Source organism: Miniopterus natalensis, chromosome 3, assembly GCF_054644295.1.
Source record: "Miniopterus natalensis isolate mMinNat1 chromosome 3, mMinNat1.hap1, whole genome shotgun sequence".
Lineage (NCBI taxonomy): Eukaryota > Metazoa > Chordata > Mammalia > Chiroptera > Miniopteridae > Miniopterus > Miniopterus natalensis.
Window position 1 is genome coordinate 17,982,613 of NC_142083.1, and position 18,007 is coordinate 18,000,619.

General features: G+C 34.9%; 1 pseudogene; it reads right to left on the reverse strand.

Annotated features, from left to right (window-relative positions):
• The window catches only part of LOC107545910 (ras-related protein Ral-A pseudogene), a 31,301-nt pseudogene extending 17,638 nt beyond the window's left edge, over positions 1-13,663 (reverse strand).
• Between the last annotated feature and the right edge of the window lie 4,344 nt (positions 13,664-18,007).

An 18,007-nucleotide genomic window follows, 5' to 3' on the forward strand; every position in this document is an offset into this window, starting at 1 on the left:
AGGGCATACTTTTAGATAATAAAAATAACCTAGAGGTTTTTAAATACAGGTTTCTGGGTCTGACTCTCAGAGATTCTGACTTAGTAGGTCTGAAAGGAGACCTGAGAATTTGCACTTCCAACTATCTCTGAGTTGATGTTGACTCTTATGGTACATGGTCTACACTACGATAGCTCCTTTGTAGACAACCTAACCTAAGAAGATGTCATAGAGTGGTTTCCTACCATTACTGTGAATCCCAGTGCCCTGGAAGGCTTACCAAAACAGGTGTGGAGACCCTTCCTCACCATTTTATATGTCACCAACCCATTGTGTTTTTCAGCAAATATCAAGCTTTTAATTTCAAAGAAATTCAGTTTCAACTATTGAGATGAAAATAATTATGCTTTTTATCCTGATAGTAGGAAAATAAAAATGGCTTTATAAAATTTAAAATATTGTTCTATGACACTTTCTTCAGGATAGTTGGTTTTCTATTCTAATTTTTATTAATTTATTACTCTGAAGATGAATATCTTATTTCTCATTACCATTATAACTGTTATCCTGGACTAGCCACTAGTGTTGGAGTAAGGGAAAAAGGAACTTCTGAGCTGGACCCAATTATAGCTCAGATGAATGTCAGCATGTGTCAATAAACGTGGAGCCATCAACAGAATATCATTCTTAATGACTATATATATATATATATATCTTGTTATTTTCATTCATATCACTATGAAAACTGATAGTGCATATTTTCTTGTGTTATGCATTATATGATTATATGGTATTATTTTTCTTATAACTAAAATAGTAATCCTTTTGAAAGGCATAGGGAAAGAGTAAACACACACACACAAAACAAAACAGCAATCAGTGACTTTGCTATAAGGAAACAAAGTGCATTTCACACATTATTAAAATAAAAAATGTCCACTAAAATGTCTAAGACAAGTAATTGTTCATAATTTTAAAGGATTAATGCTATACTGTAAATATATTTCTGTAAAAGCTGTCAAATTCTGATAGTTATTTCTCCTTAAAGGCATTTTTAATATACAAAACATTTCATTGTATTTTTTTCTCCACCTTTCTGTCTGTACAAAAGCACTACTATGAAAAAATGTTTTGACAACATAATAGCTTTTTCTTAATAGAAATAGTCAGTGAATACAAACTTTCATGAAGAAAACTATTAGCTAAGTGATAGTCCAGTATAGTCAGTATTATGGGCTTTATTTGAATAAATACAGATATTTATGACCTAGAGATGATAAATTTAACATCAGATATAAATACTTTAAACTTTCAACGTCAAGGATCATAAAAAGATTATTTTTTGCTTAGGATAAGTAGAGTAAGTTACTTTATCACTATGCTTTTTATCAATCTGCTATATTATCTGGACATATTGGTATAATTTTGTAGTTTACCATACACCCAAATAACTTACAAGGAATGAAGTAGATAAAAAAAAGTGAAACTTTTACCCTAGAGTTTCAATTTCAGTAAAGATGTTCCATATGACTCCTTTTATGCTTCACTTATACATTCAAATGTGAAATTGATATTTTATATCATGAAAAGCAATATTTCATTTCTAGGACAGGTCACGGGATAGTAATGATAGATTTATGGCTATGCCAAGATCACTATATAGATAAAAATACAGCAGAATCTCAAAAAATACTTAGTCAGCTCTGCACATAGCCTGAGCAGTCTTCGGAGGTGACTTTGATCTTAATTTCTGTCCAGAGCATCTCACACCACAGCTACATTTGTCTTATTTCTTATATAACATTACAGCATTGGGAAATTTTGCAAACCCATTTATGAAAACGATTGCCTTGAACTATTTCACCGGGGACAGGCGAATGCACCATTTGTTTCCACCTTCCATTTAAGGACAAAGGCCATACTGAATGCACCCACAAGACATAAGCAGCCAGAATAGTCCAAACTGGGAAATACTATGCTATAAAGCAGTGGTTGAAGCACATTTACCCCTGAAACAATTTAGTATTAACTGACTTGCATTATAAACCAGTTTTGATAAATAAGTATATATTGGTCTGCAATATGTACAATTTCTAAATGATTCATAAATACTAAATAACAAATTCATATGTTCTTAATGTGTATTGTACAAGTGGGCGTATTTTCCAAATTAGACATATGCATATATGTATTGATCTGTCATCACAAAATACAATGATCAATGAATTATATTAGATATTCACACAAATTCACAAAGGAAAGCATTTCTGATTACTTATAGAGTAGTTGTTATTTTTCTTGCATCACTATAAACAATTTATATTTATAAAAGGAAAACATTATCAGGAAATTGTTTATTCATTATATATAGGTACATATATACACACACATGTATGTTCATTCATGCAACATAATACTAATAAGCATATATGTCACATACAACAGTAAAAGAGGTTGAATATGGATCTGGTACTTAAGGAACTTAGCAGTTAGCTAGTATCATAGGGCATGTCTGTAAAGAGACATGATTCAATAGAAGAGCGATAATGGATGGAAGACTTTAAAACTAAAGAGGTGTAAATCTGTAATTATCTCAGATATTGGTTTTCCTTATTTCTCCCCAATGTCCTACATATGATGGACCTTTCTACCAGGGTGGTATCCTCATGACTTTCTTCTACTACTAACTCTCCTTCTCTCTGTTATAACTATCAATACTCTTCCTCATTATTTTTAGTTTGTGTTTCCATAATATGTTCAGAATCAGCTTGTCATTTTCCCCAGTGCAGATATATATATTAAGAACAAATTAAATTCGTGCATTCATATAGGATTCTTTTTCGTGTGTGAAAGTTTATTTTTTGCTCATAGCAATAATTTGTTTTCTTTGTTTTATTGCTGCAAATGAATTGGTTAGTTTATCATTCAATATTTTAAAATTTATATTCAATTATATTGTCAGTACATTTTTTTTCTTTTTTTTTGTTTTTACTTTATTGTTGAAAATACTACAGGTGTCTCCTTTTATCCCCGTGGACCCCTTCCACCCTCCACCCACTCCCCAGCCCAGGCCTTCACCACACTATTGTCTGTGTCCCTGGGTTATGCATCTATGCATATACATTCTTTGGTTAATCTCTCCCCACCTACCCACCCACCCACCCCCACCTTCCCTCTGAGATTCGTCAGTACATTTTTGTTTACACCTTATATATTAAATATTTGGTAGCCCATCTTTCAGATCTGAGTAGTGGAAACACCGATAAACATAAAATGAGCTGTGCATAGTAAATGTATTGTATACACACTTTGTGACAATCAGTTTATATGTGTCTCTTCTCCTCCTCACAAGAGTCAGTAATGTATAGCTTGCTTGGCTTTGATCTCTGTCGGTACAGCTTTCTTGGATAATTAATTGGAAATGGTATTGCAGTGGGTTAGTGTTTGGAATGATCTTAGGCCTTGCAAAGGATTCTTAGACCCCCACTTCTAGAGGCCTTTACTTCCTGGTACCTATTTATACTTAAACATTTGCATATTCTTAAAAAAATCCATGGGCTCTACCTACTTCTACCCATTTGCACCCCTGTTCTAATAGTGTCTTTTACCCAGAAAAACCCAAACACAATAAAGGGGAAAAACAGACAAAATATTATCTTGGAGAGTAATGGAGAAAATGTTATACCTTCCATGTCACGTGTGTGCTCAAATAGGAGCATTACATACCAGAGGTTAGATTCTGTTCAAACACTAAAATTCTATAATTACTGATATACATACATATATATATGTATGTTTTCAGCAAAAATCATCTTTTGCTAATGGATTTACACTCTTGAGATGTCCTCATGGAGAATGCTTCTTTTGCTTGAATGATGTTTGAGATTTTAAATTAATTTTCCAATAAATAAATTATGTTCATACTCAACCAATCTAGCTTAAGTTTACTTTATATTTGGATTAAATAAGATAAAAGTAAAGCCATACATTTCCAAAGTAAAAAAGATTGTTTCTCATACCTGAGATAACATGCTAAGAGAAGTGCATGTATGGGCTGATATGAACAATATAACTGGAAGAATTCTGAGGAAAAGAACACAGAACATACCTGTACTTGAAATATTTCTGATGTATACTTATAGATTGACATAAAATGTTAGTATCTGAAAACTCATTACAGAAAATGAACAAATATCATCTTATAATTTATTTGTACCTATTCACTAATCAAGTCGAATTGTGGTCAAGTATTAGACACTAGTGAATGAGTCATGTTTTGTTTTGGAGAATATATATATATTTTAACCCTCACATTAGGACATGCTTTCTGATTTTAGAGCAAAGAGGGGGGGGGGGGAGAGAGAGAGAGAGAGAGAGAGAGAAACATTGATGTGAGAGAGAACATCTGGATTTTCCCCAACCAGGAATCAAACCCACAACCTAGGGATGTGCCCTGACAGGAAATCAAACCCACAACCTTTCAATGTACAGGAGGACTCTCCAACCAACTGAGCCACACCAGCCAGGGCTGGAGAATATGTTTATAAACTTTTTGGTAGATGAATATCAGCCATATATAAATAAAAACAATAGCACATACTTGTTTATATATTTGAAACATCCTTGTTATACTTGGTTTTTTCTTCTGATAATAGCAAAAAAAGGAAAGCTAAAAATTATAGTATATTTAGTAAGAATAAAATTTGGAGACATTTTGAAATGTAATTTTTAATAAATTCATTTACATTTAACTTGTAATACTTCCTCTTAATACCAATGTATTTTACAAAATATAAATTGACAAGTTGATAGCTGACAGAATAAGTTCCATATTGGATTTAACTTGATGGCCAAATTTAACAGCAAGTGAAAGCCTATCAATTGGGGATAGAATGTGTGAATAAATTGCATTTCTGACAAGCTTTCACAAGGATGAAAACACATGAAGCATGCTCAAGAGAATAATGCACATCTGGAGTGATAGCTACATTTAGAAAATGAATGCAGGTTTCCTATTATGGTCTAGTTTATTTATTTTTTATCAAGGTTGTCATTGATTCAAAGTTGTAAAATATTTTGTTGTGTTTAAAACCAATACAAGTCTTTAGAAACAATTTGGTTTTGTCACTGCCAAATTTGCTCTGAAAATTTATTCTAAAATAAGAGAACACTCAATACTGGGATCACGCTGCACAGAATACACCACCTCCTAGTGTTTAACAAATTGAACAGAAAACACAAAAATATGCTAAGCATAATTTTTAAGAAAAAATATTGCAATAATGAAAACCAAACAAGAAAAATGGAAGAACCCTGTTTCCAGAATATGAGGATAAAAAGACGATTTTATGGACCTGAGGACTATGAAGAAACAAGACGTAAGACCTGCAGGTAAGGGTGGATACAGAATGTTCTGTTGAAACCCACAGCTCTTCCTTTTAAAGGCCCAGTGGATAATGAAATGCTATATCAATAAAACATTAAATCAGCTATGAAACTGTGTGTTATCCTCTATGGATTATTAAAATTTAACATATAAAAATAACAATTCTTAGGACCTTGCTCTATTGCTGGGAAGACTACTGTCAGACTTTCAATTCAGAAAAGAAATTACAACGTTAAGTGGATGTGTGGCATAGATATAGAAAGGATATTTTCCTGCAGTAGTGAAATCAAGAAAAAGACAGGTGTTAAAAAGGGCCCTGTCCTTTGACGAACGTTTTCTTCCCTGGGCTGACAGTGCTACGTTTTTTTTCCTTCACATTTCTGGAAGTCTTTTTTCTTTCTTTATAGCTGCTGAAACCGCAGGTTACTGGTAACATTTTAGGTCTGCTTCAGCTCTTTTGGGAAGTAAACAAATCCTAGGTGTGATTCATGATCATTTTAAAATCTTTCACGTCAGGGTAGATTATTATATAGATGTGTTTGCATTTGAAACAACATCTCTGTTGATTATGAGAAAATTGGTTTTTGGTAGGAGACAGACTAGGATAGTGGTCAGAAAACATTGTATAAGTAGTGCTTCCAAAATGTCACAAGGGTACCATAGTGATGATTGTTCCCATACCTATGCATATGAAGTATTTTAAGTCCTTTTGCAGAGAAAACGTTATTCTAAATCACTGGTTAATATAGTACTAGGCCTTGAACAAAAATTAACCCAGTAATTAAACTTATACATTGTTTCATGTCCATGAGCCACCCAAAATAATGTTATAAACAGTTTATCATCTCATAGTATGGACATTTTAGCTTAACAAATTGGGGTGGAGCTTGACCGAGGGAATACTTGGCAGTGCTCTTCAATGAACTGAAGAGAAATTGACTTGTGTACATTTCCTTGAAGGAGAAACATAAAATAAATGATAAAAGCAAATAGGGCGATATTTTACCTTGCCATAAAAATCCTAAGAGCTAATAAAGAGGAAATCACCATTTTTCAGATTTAAACCCCGATAAGAACTACAAAGTTTAACTAAAATGCCACTTTATGGGTAAACAAAATGCAGGTGGAAATTATTATTTGCCTAGTTTCCAGGCTAAACTGATAAAATTCACACACAGAGCCTAGGTCTGACTAAGAGCAAAGCCTGAGCTCTCGTCCCTTCCTTTCTCCCCCAGAGCTGCCCCGCACGGTCTAAGCACCCGAGGAGGTTAGGCGGGGAGCGTGACCTAGCAGAGCAGCAGATAACCTTCCGGACCCTTTCCAGACTGGCGGGCCTATGGAAGAGTGACAGATCAGGGCCAAGTCTACAAGCAGTTTTCAAAGACAGCCAAGACACTGAAAGCTAAAAAGAAGAAAGAGAAACAGAAGAAAATCTTATTTAATCTAACAGATAAGATATGCAAATAGAGCCAACTATTTATTTTCTGTGCTTCACTGGGTTGGAGCTCCTGACTGCCAGCTGAGCAATTCATTCATTCATTCATTCATTCATTCATTCGTTTATTTATTCATTCATTCATTCATTCATTCATTCATTCATTCATTTATTTATTTATTCATTCATTTATCTTTATTGTTGAAAGTATTACAGATGTCCCCTTTTTCCCCATTGATCCCCTTCCCCCAGCATCTGCCACCCCCTAGGCCTTCACCACACTATTGTCAGTGTCCATGGATTTCGCATATATGCATGTAAGTTCTTTGATTAATCTCTCCCCACCCACTGCCCCCCTGAGCAATTCTTCCCATGATGATTTTGTGGTTACTGGAGGAAACGTGAGCGATGGTAGTACATCGCATGGCTAGTGCTTCCATCTCCTCATGCTGTGAACCGTAAAATCCAGGAACCATTGTGCAATATTTACTTTGTTCTCATGTTCTTCCCATAATTAATGGTGGTCATCAATATCTGGCCCTTGAACTGCTTCTGCATCTATTATCAGTTCCTCTCCTTAAGTACAAAAATGTACTTATTTTTGACATATTGGTATGAATAGTGTTGGATTCAATGACTGAGTCTCCTTTTGACAATCCCCAAATTCATGAGTGGTCTGGTAGTCATCCTGATTCCACCTCTTCAGGCAGTGCCACCTAGCATGAGGATATAACATGGATTTTTAATGTCTACTCATATTTCAGGCAATTGTTCTGAGTCTGAAATGTACAATACGTGCTAGCTTTTTTTCATAAATTTCTAATTTTTGTGTTTGTCTTTTTGTTCTAAATGGCAGTTTAAATATGAACCTGGGATGCTAACAGGAGGGAGAATGAACTGTGAGGCAGTGTCACAGGACATGGTCTTTAAATAGAGAGAAATATATGAATTCACTGGGTGACTTGATTTAGATATGAAATTTAAAACAAATAAACAAAAACGGTGTATTTGGTCAGACTAGAAAATGAAATCAAATAATAATAAATTCCAACATTACCTTAATGTTTCCAGACCCCAATCTAGTCTCATTCTCTTAAGCAATAAATAAGGATGCATTTAGTATGTACTGTCAAGGGTAGGACTCACTGTTAATCTGACACCAAAAGAAGCAAAACCTGAGAAAAAATAATTAACTCAGACAAGGGTGGCTCATCCACGTTAAATTTGTCATGTTTAAGCTTGATTCATAACTTAAAATAATAATGTTTAGAAATATGTTATGATAGTGGTGAAATTTAGACAAAAAAGTGAATCTAAAGGTAACTGAATTTGATGAATGTATTCATATTATGTCATTGTTATGTTAATTTTTAAATATTTTACTTTTTCAAGTAGAATCCTGTGAAGCTGCTTGTTATAAAATTTTTTCTTGATACAGAATGATAATAATTATATCTATATCTGTATCTATAATTTTATTGTCTGTTAAAACAATAAAACTAATGTCTATATTTGATGGAAGCTGATGGGCTCTTAGATAAAGAGACCGTCTACATATTTCTGATTAATGTGGATTCTAACTATTCACTTTTGTTCTCTTGCAAACTCTTGGAAGACACTTGGAAGAGCCTCATCACAATGTGCTCCTGACAGTTGAGAGTGGGGTATACTTTCCTTTATCACCCTCGGGTGGTAATTATAAGTCATTAGAGGATTTTTAAGAATGACTTGTTTTACTATCCAAGAATATGGAAGGCCTTTCAGTACTTGTCTTCTTTCATGTATTTCACTAAAGTTTTATAATTTTATGATATAAAGAACTAAACTTTTGTTAGATATATTATTAGCTACTCTGTGTTTCCTATCTGTTGGTGGATTTAAAAATGGAATGGAATTTTATATATTCATCTTATTTACATTTGATAAGTGTAATTTTCTGTTAATTTTTAAATATTTATTTTGTTAACTCTAAAATCTCTCTTATTAGCTTTACCATGTAGGCTGTCATCAATCAAATCATTTTCAAATAATGAAAGCTTAATTTCTTCCTTTCCAATAGTTATTCTTACATGCCATCTCCCCTTTTCCTCCTGGGTTATGAGGGTGCTCTCCAGCTCATCTTCAGTTGATTATTCAGGATGATTTTTCTACATTTTAGTTGTAATTCCAGTTTTGTCCTGGGAGACTCAGTGTAGCTTCCACTCAGTCCACCACCATCTTTAATCTCCATCAAATTTTGTATTTTAAATACACATATAAATTAATTAGGATATTATGAAACATAAACTTATGAGACAATTGATATAATTTTATCTGTCTACTATTCTTTAATAAACTCTTAATTGTGATTTTATCTCAATATCAGGAGAGGAAAAGTTAATAATGTAGGCATCTTAAAAATTAGTGACACTAATTATTTAATTGCCTCAAAGAACAGTTCCATGTTTTAGTTTAAAGCATTTTATATTTCCTGGCTTCTTTCACAACACTTTAAACACCATAGAAAATGTTTTAGACCCATTGATCCCACTTCTAGAAATATATCCTAAGAAACCCGGAATTAGGAAGAACTTATGCACCCCTGTGTTCATAGCAGCACAGTTTGCAAATAGCTAAGATCTGGAAACAGCCCAAGTGCCCCTCAGTAGATGAGTGGATCAAAAAGCTGTGGACATTTACACACATGGAATACTACACAGCTGTAAAGAAGGATCTCGTACCCTTTGGGACAGCATGGAGGGAACTAGAGAGTATTATGCTAAGTGAAATAAGCCAGTCAGAGAAAGACAAGTACCACATAATCTCACTTATATGTGAAATATAGTGAACAAAATAAACTGATGAACAAAATAGATCCGGAGACATAGAAGCATGGAACAGACTGAGGGATCTCAGAGGGAAGGTGTATATGGGAGAGTAGGTAGAGAGAGATTAATCAAAGAACTTAAATGCTTATATGTATAACCTATGGACACAGACATTGGTCTGGGGAAGGTCTGGGGTAGGGATGGATGCAGGGTGGAGGGGATCAATTGGGGAAAAAGGGGGACATCTGTAATATGTTCAATAATAAAGATTTTTTTAAAAGTTTTAAAAATTAATTTAATTATAATGCTTTCCTGCAACATATTCTCCTTTCTCACGGATACAGTGCAGGTTCACTTAAGAGTTAATTTAGACACTTTAATTTAAGGTGTCTGATTTTTTTTTTGTTTTTTTAAAACTGATGAGAAGAAAAAAGTAGAGGTGTTTTTCTGACACCTCAGCCATTCTGTACATTAGCTTCTGACTCCTTTGGCAAAAATGAAACAGTCTCCTAGAAGCCAGCTGGATTGGTCCAGTCCATTTCCCCACATTACAAAGAACTGTGTGGAGTTACAGGAAAATGACAGTTAGGAAGTGGCACTGCAGGTGAGTCTCAGGATAAATGCCTGAGTCACAGAAACTGAAATAAATGACGAATTCTTAGCCTCACATCATTTCCATTTTAATGTGCCTGAACACAAATAAGACACTGAAGTAGAGCCTGGTCTAGAAAATGTGCATTTGAAGATTTTACTTCTAGTCAGTTGAATGTAATTTTATTTATTGTTTAGATATTCCAACTGAAATATGAAGAGTAATCATAATAGCAAAGTGGCCACTAACTTGCTGATGAGGTACATTCTCACTTCATCTGCAAACTCCAAAAGGAGGTCTCTTCTATGACAGGTCACTTGTCATTCTTTCCCATTTTATTAGAATACAAAACACTTCAACTCAGCACCAGGAATAATGCGGCTATCCTATTTTATGTTACTTCTTTGGATTTGGTATTTTATATGATAAGAATCTAATCTAAAATAAATTTTAATGTTGCCATTTTAATGAAAAGGGCTACCTCAAGAGCATTAATAGAGTTGCAGCTAAAATTCATGGGGCACTGCACTAGGTGGGGAGCCAAGAGATGTGAAATGAGACTGTTACATCACTGTAGGTTAGTGATCATATATGGTGTATTCTGTTCATCCCCAGATTTCATTTCAACCAGCAAGAGTGAAGCTTCATGAAATCACACTCTAGAGATAGGTGAGCTTTTATAATAACATAATATAGTCCTTTCATTTAAGAAGTGGGAATATTGAGATTTTTGGAAGAGGTTATTAACCTTCTCAAGGCAATTCATGTGATGATATATTTGGATGAATAATACATATTTTTATTTCATTATAACTTTATTTACATAGCAGTATACTCAACAATAAAGTACATTCAAACATGTAATGTATCAATTTTCCAGTTTTCTTGGCTTGGAGAGGAGACTCCCCTATGGGTGAGCTATGCTATTCTTCACACAAATTTAAAAGTAAAATTTCCAGTTAGAGAATAGGTTACCCCGTTAAATTCAAATTTCAGGTAATCAATGATGTTCTAAAGAATAGATATGCCCCATATAATACTTGTGAAATACTTATGCAAAAAAACCAGATTAACCATTTGTATGAAATAAAAATTAATTGAATGTCTTTTTTTTCAAAATCTGATAACTCTACCCCTAATCCCCAGCTCCCTTCAGAGCCTCAGAACAATCAGGGTGGACTTTGGGTGAGGAGAACTGTTCTAATTCACAGGGCAGTGTTGAGGTTTTATTAATTTTTCGGGTTTTTTTAATGCACTATACGTGTTTGTTGTTTTTTGTATCATAAATATATTCTCCCACATTGTAACTTTTCTTCCATTTACTTTTAAGTTATGTTTAGATAAACCACATTTCAAATTTAAATATAGTCCAATTTTATTAGTCATTTCCTTTATACTTAATCCTGTTTGCGTCCTGTTCCTCCCTTTCCCCAAATCTAAAAAAATGGGCATACATTTTCTAGCAATAATTTGAAATTGTAATTTTTAAGATTTAAGACATACTCCAGATGGCACTGATTTCTATATAGAGTGTGAGGTAGAAATCTAATTTCATATTTTACATAAAATAATATTTTTTCCTACCTCACTTCTCCCCTGAAGTGGCATGCTACTTCTCTCATGGGCTATGGATTTACATGTGCACTAGTGCACTAGTATGATTCTAAACTCTGTGATTCATGCAAGGTGAGTTCTCACATGGGGAACTGTCATACTCCCGGATTTAAGCAATAACTGAGACTAATGCACTATGGAAATAAATACTTTGCTCATAACCCCCCACATAAACTAAAACATTTATCCAAGGCTCACTTTGTAGCAGGTGGTAGGAAATGTTTCATTATACAAAGTAGTAAATTCAGTGGGACTTGAATGGAAACATAGAAAGAACTGAAATTATATGCTATAAAGCTGCTTTGTTAAAATATAGTTATTTGGTCATGAAATTATAAATAGCAGAAATGGACCAGATTATAGCATCTCTAATAGTCCCTGTTCTCTGTAGCTGCTGGGGTGTCCGCTAGCAGCGCCCATCAGCACTGCAACCATCTGATTTGGGGTAAGGAGAAAGCCACCCTAAATTTAAAAAATGATAAAATGTTTTATTGCTTCAAGTTTGAGGAATAAGCTAACCCCAGTAGGCCAAATAATAATTATTCAATAAGTCAGGTGTTAGGGTTCAGCATGGAAGGAAGTGGTAGAAGGTCACGCAATGAAATGGATAATATAAATGTGGGAAAAATAGCCACACACAAAAATGGCAGGAAAAGTTCAGCTTACCGTGAACTATCATGCATTTTAAAATTCCATTTATATGAAAGGTCCAGAACAAACAAATTTGTAGAGGTAGAAAGTAGATTAGTGGTTGGCTGGGGGGTGAGGGTGGGAGAAATTGGGGAGTGACATATAAGGGGAAGAGGGTATTTTGGGGGTGGGGGTGAAAAAATGTTTTAAAATTTATTGTTATCATGATTATACAACTCTATGAATATTTGAAAAACTACTGATTTACACTCTAAGTGGGTGAATTGTATAGCATGTGAATTTCATTTCAATAAATGGGTTATTAAAAACCAATAGGATCTCTATAAGCCTATCAACAGTGATGGAGGCTCTGTGGAGCCCAGAGCCAGAGTCCATCAGCTGGAAGGTCGGCATTCCAGAAGCACCCCCTTCAGCTGCAGCAGATAAGTGTGGGCTGGGATCATGATGAGAAGTCACCCATTATTTCAGGCAATGTCTTGTGACACAGGGAAAACATTCAAATTCCCCTGAAGGACAAGCTGGAGCAATGGGAGTCTGTCTTGATTGTGTGTGGAAAACAAGTGAAGACTGATTTTGGCCAGTATGAAGAAAAAGGTGTGATTCATCATTATCCAACATTAAAAACAAGCAAAAAATTGCAATTAAAACAGCCCAAATCAAGACTCTAAGTGTGAAATCAGGCAACAGCAACCAGATGTAAACACAGGAGAAGTTTCGAGAGAAGGAGAGAGCAAGGACAAAGCCACCTGAGATAGGGGACTTTGGCAACAGCAATTATGCATGAGATGCATTTGTGGCTTTTGCTTCATAATGGGAGAAAACTGCTTAAATAAGATGCTGAAAAGTCAAAAGTCCATAGTGTACAACAAATAATAGGAAAATCCATAGTGAGTGCAGAATTAATATGCTAATTTGTCCAAGAACGAGACACAGAGTTAGCAAGATGTAGAGAGACAAAGCAAGGCCGAGGCCAGTCTGCAAATCAATGCACTTTGCCAGCTGCACGGAAAGACCCCTGAAACTTGGGCACCTGTGGTCCCAGAGCTGCAAGCCCCGGGGCAAACCCGAGGAGCCTGACCTCGATGACTGCGGCTGCTGATAACCCGAAGAGCAGGCTGGGCTATTCGCCTGGGCCCAGAAACAGCGCGGATTCCGTTATCAGCAGCATTTCCGTGAGCACAGTCAATACGAATTTCCATCGTTAACGCTGCTCTCAGATGTTTCTCCCCAGTTCGATATCGTGCAGTAACAAAAATTCTTCACTGTAGCAAAACAAACAGGCGGTTGGAATGCTAACTATTGCGCTTGCTTCTCAAGCGAAAATATTTCATTTGCTGAAGGTTTATTACTTTAAATGGGTTTATTCTGCTAATATAGTAGCAATTTTCACAAGACCTGCAGGAACCCAAAATGATTTTGTATGAGTTTATTGATTAACTCATTCTTTTAAAAATACAAGATTTGCGGCACAGTATTTTTTATTTCTGATACATTTCACATAATGTAAAAAATACATCCTTGATTAGACATTTTTGATGGATTAAGTTATTCTTAAAATGGTTGTGTAAACTGAAATACTGTATCCTTAACTATTTTTACATGAATTTACAGGATGAACGACACAAAAGAAACATATACTAGAATTTTAAATAAATAAATATGTATATTTGCGCCTCAGTTATCTCAAAGTTTATGAATATTTTTGAATCAGAACTTAAGTAGTAAAATGCCTGCCTCTCTTTTCTTTAATAACTATACTACAATTTTTCTTGTGTAAGCTAAATGCCACTTCAGGTACAAGGATAAGGGATGAGCAAGGGAAGGATGATAAAGGAAGGAAACCACAAATGAATGAAACCAACGTTCCATATAGTTTTAAAGACACTCATAAAGAAACTCTAAGGCACATTTCTGCATTTCTTTCTCTCAGGCCTTTGTTCCTAATGTACCTTAAACACAAAAACCATATTACAATGAAGTTCAACTTCCATAGAAGCTTTCTCCTTACTATTGTACCATTCTAGGAGCTTACACGTGTTATAAGTATGCAGAAAATGTTTTCCGTCACTAAAGGAAAAATTCTGATGTTTTTCTAAACATAATTACAAGCATTTTAGAACCTGTCTAATCAGGTCACTGATGAATGGCCTGGCTATTTCATTTTACTCACAGAATACATAGCAGTACATTTGTAAACCTCTGAGTAACTGTCCAACATTTTAAGGAATCTGCCCAAATGAAGTAACTTCATTAAAAAAACATTCATTAACAAGAAATGTGAGATATTTCTGTATTCTTAAAACAACCCACCAATTTGTTTAAGTCAGAACTTGTAGTCAAGATCTTCAATATCGATTTAAAAGCGGGTTTTTCAGCTTCTCTATGAATCAACAATTTATCATTATGAACCTCCATACCAATAATTTTCCGTTCATATCCTGGAATACAAATTTCAAGACAAAATATTGTAAACAAATGTTAAATAATTCTCCTGAAGGAAATAACTGTTCCTTTATTTGGAAAAACAAACGAACAAACCCAAAAAACAAACAAACCCATTATACTTTAAAAATGAAGTGGTAGAAAATAGAATTTCCTGCTGATACCACTGGAGAGAGGAAGAACCTAGAAATAGGGTGATTAGGAGAAAACAACCAAAACCTAAACAAACACACACACAAAACAACAACAACAAACAATAGCAATTTGGAACATTACAATGCTACATAGCCAGGAAGCACTAACTGGTTGACTGGTTGTGAAAAATGGCCAGTGAATTTCTAGAACTTCACAACTTTTTGTGAAGTTAGTTAAGGTATTAAGGGCAGAGCTTTCACTTGATTATATCTGTTGCAGGATATAATCATTCCGATAACCCAAAATCTTCTGTGAGCTTTGCACTCATAACCTTGGGCTGCAGGAGCCTTGCGGCAGAGTGCAGGATGGGAACTCGGTTCGCATGGCTCCTGCCCTTGGACATGTCTTTAAAATGCATCTTTGAGTCCCATTCCTTTCTGATGTTTTCATTTCCAAGGTGGGTTCAAGTATGTATCCAGCAGGCTAGAGAAAAAATGATGACAAAACATGTTTGATCACCTATTTATTCCAGAAAATTTCCTCCAACTTGGCTCTTTTTTACTGGAGATGAGATTTTATATATATATCAAGGTTGAATGTGTAATAAAGTTATTGTATTTTTTCATAGGAGGTTGTTCCATGCTGTGTCTTTAATATTCTAGTATCAGTAATGGAATAAACTCATTATAAAATTAGGCTCTTAGCAACAGTCCATGAACCTACACAAAGATAAATTTCAGTCAATTTAAGACAAATTTGTCTCTCTACACTATATACTAAAATAATACCTGGATTCTTCTACCCATGGCCTTCAATTCCAATAGCAGAAGTTATTTATGCTTTATTGTCTTTAGGGAAGATAGCTATGCCATGAGTAAACTATGGCTTCATTACTAGATGATTAATCACATAAGTGGGAGCAAAAGTGAGCCAGTGGTTTAGGTAAATGGCAGGTGAAATCAGACTGTAGGTTGTCACAACTTTTTGTGAAGTTAGTTAAGGTATTAAGGGCAGAGCTTTCACTTGATTGGAACACCTATTTCCATTTCACAATGGAATTTTCTGGGTATTTCCACAACTTGGAAAACATTGATTCCACTGCAGGATATACATTTCACGTTATACAGGGAAGTGTACCCTTTGTTGAGATAGCCTGTCCACACCAGTTGTCAGTAATGATCTAGAAATGGCTTCTAACTGTGCCTGTGCATTCTTTAGCACCTGCAGAAAGTCTTAGTCCAAAGCCCAGAAACCAGAAATTACCAGCAGAACCTTATTGCCCAAAATTTCACACTTGGTATGAAGACACCTGTTACTCCACAGCACCTGAGGAGAAAGCATCCCAAATTTAAGAATTGCTTTCTGGAGTTTAAACTGTGTTCAGAACTTCTAATTACAGGCAACCTCATTTGAGTTTGCCAAATGTTCAGACAGGCACTGTAATAGAGTTCCCTGGAGGGAGATATGCCTCCTCCAATATCCGAAGAGCCCAATTACCTACTGGCCCTCCTTATCTGTTGTTTAGTGGGGATGAAGCCAACTGCTTATCCCTCAAGACAGTTGAAGTCTTTGGGGATGTTAACGTACAGTTCCCAAGAAAGTCACCAAAGTACCAGACACCTAAATGTGTCCTCATGAAACGCCTTTTAACTTTTGTGAGCTGAGTTTGAACAGGAAAAAAAATCATTTTAAATGAAAGACTTCTAAAGTCATCATGAGAAATATAATTTGAATGTAGAGCTGCCCTTTCTTATTGTTCCCTCCCTACATAGTTTATTCAATTGGCCGAACACTCCTGGACTTTGTCTCCACTTTCACATACTTAGCTATTGGAACACTTAAGGCAAGAGATAGACTTTATTATCTCTCCATATAATAATTTTAAATTTTAATAATAATCATATTACTCTCTCTTTTTAATGTTATAATGGTGAAAATATAAAAAGAACATTGAGAGACATCAAATTGGCATACTCAAAAATTCATTCAGAATCACGACTACACTAGGAAAAAGAGTCAGCCATTCCTTCTTTCAAGAAATATGTACCAATGTGTATTGTATGTCGAGATTTGTTCACAACACTGCCAAATCAATCCGCTCCACTGCTGTAAGGGAGCTTAACTTCTAGCAGTAAGACAAAAATAAAGAAAAATGCTAGGTAGTGTTAAGTACTATCTCTCTATCTAAAATAATAAGAAGGTACATTACAGGGTTAAGACATTAGAGTGAAGACCAAATACGTAGTGAAGATGGAGCCATATAGTGAGTGTGCAATGAGTAGTCCAGAGAGGAGGAAAATAAGAGAAAAGCTGTCTTTTCTGTGTAAAGAATAGCCTGGGGACCCCTGTAGCCACAGCACAATGAGCAGAAGGAAGGTGATGGGAACCATGCATGTCAGCAAGGTGGCTGGGCAACACTGAACAGAGTTCTGTAAATCCAAGTTAATGTTTATTAAACTACTTTTATTTTTCATATTTCGTAATGTGTTGTTGAGCATTGATTAAATCCGAATAACTCATTCTAATCAAAATTTGATTTAATTTGTTGTTGTTTTTAAACCTCATAGAGTGCAGTTCCTTCTGTTTACGTCATTTATTTTAAGGCTCTAGAAATAACGTGTGAAAATGCTGTGTGGAGCAGACTATTAGAATGACCTGCAAAATGGTCATGGTGGCACTAAATACTACATTTTAAAGAATTTGGTTAACTTTCAGTACTGCCTCTTAACCAATTGGGATTAACTAATGCCTTACATTCTCTCTTTGTGAAGCACTCATATGGGAGTACAGGGACTTCCAGATTCTCATTTCCACTGAAGCATCATTCACAGTAGCCAGGATATAGAAACTATTTAAGAGCTGGTCAGTGGATGAGTGGAAAAAGAAAATGAGCTATATGCATACAATGTAATATTATTCAACCTTGGAAGGAAGGAAGGAAGGAAGGAAGGAAGGAAGGAAGGAAG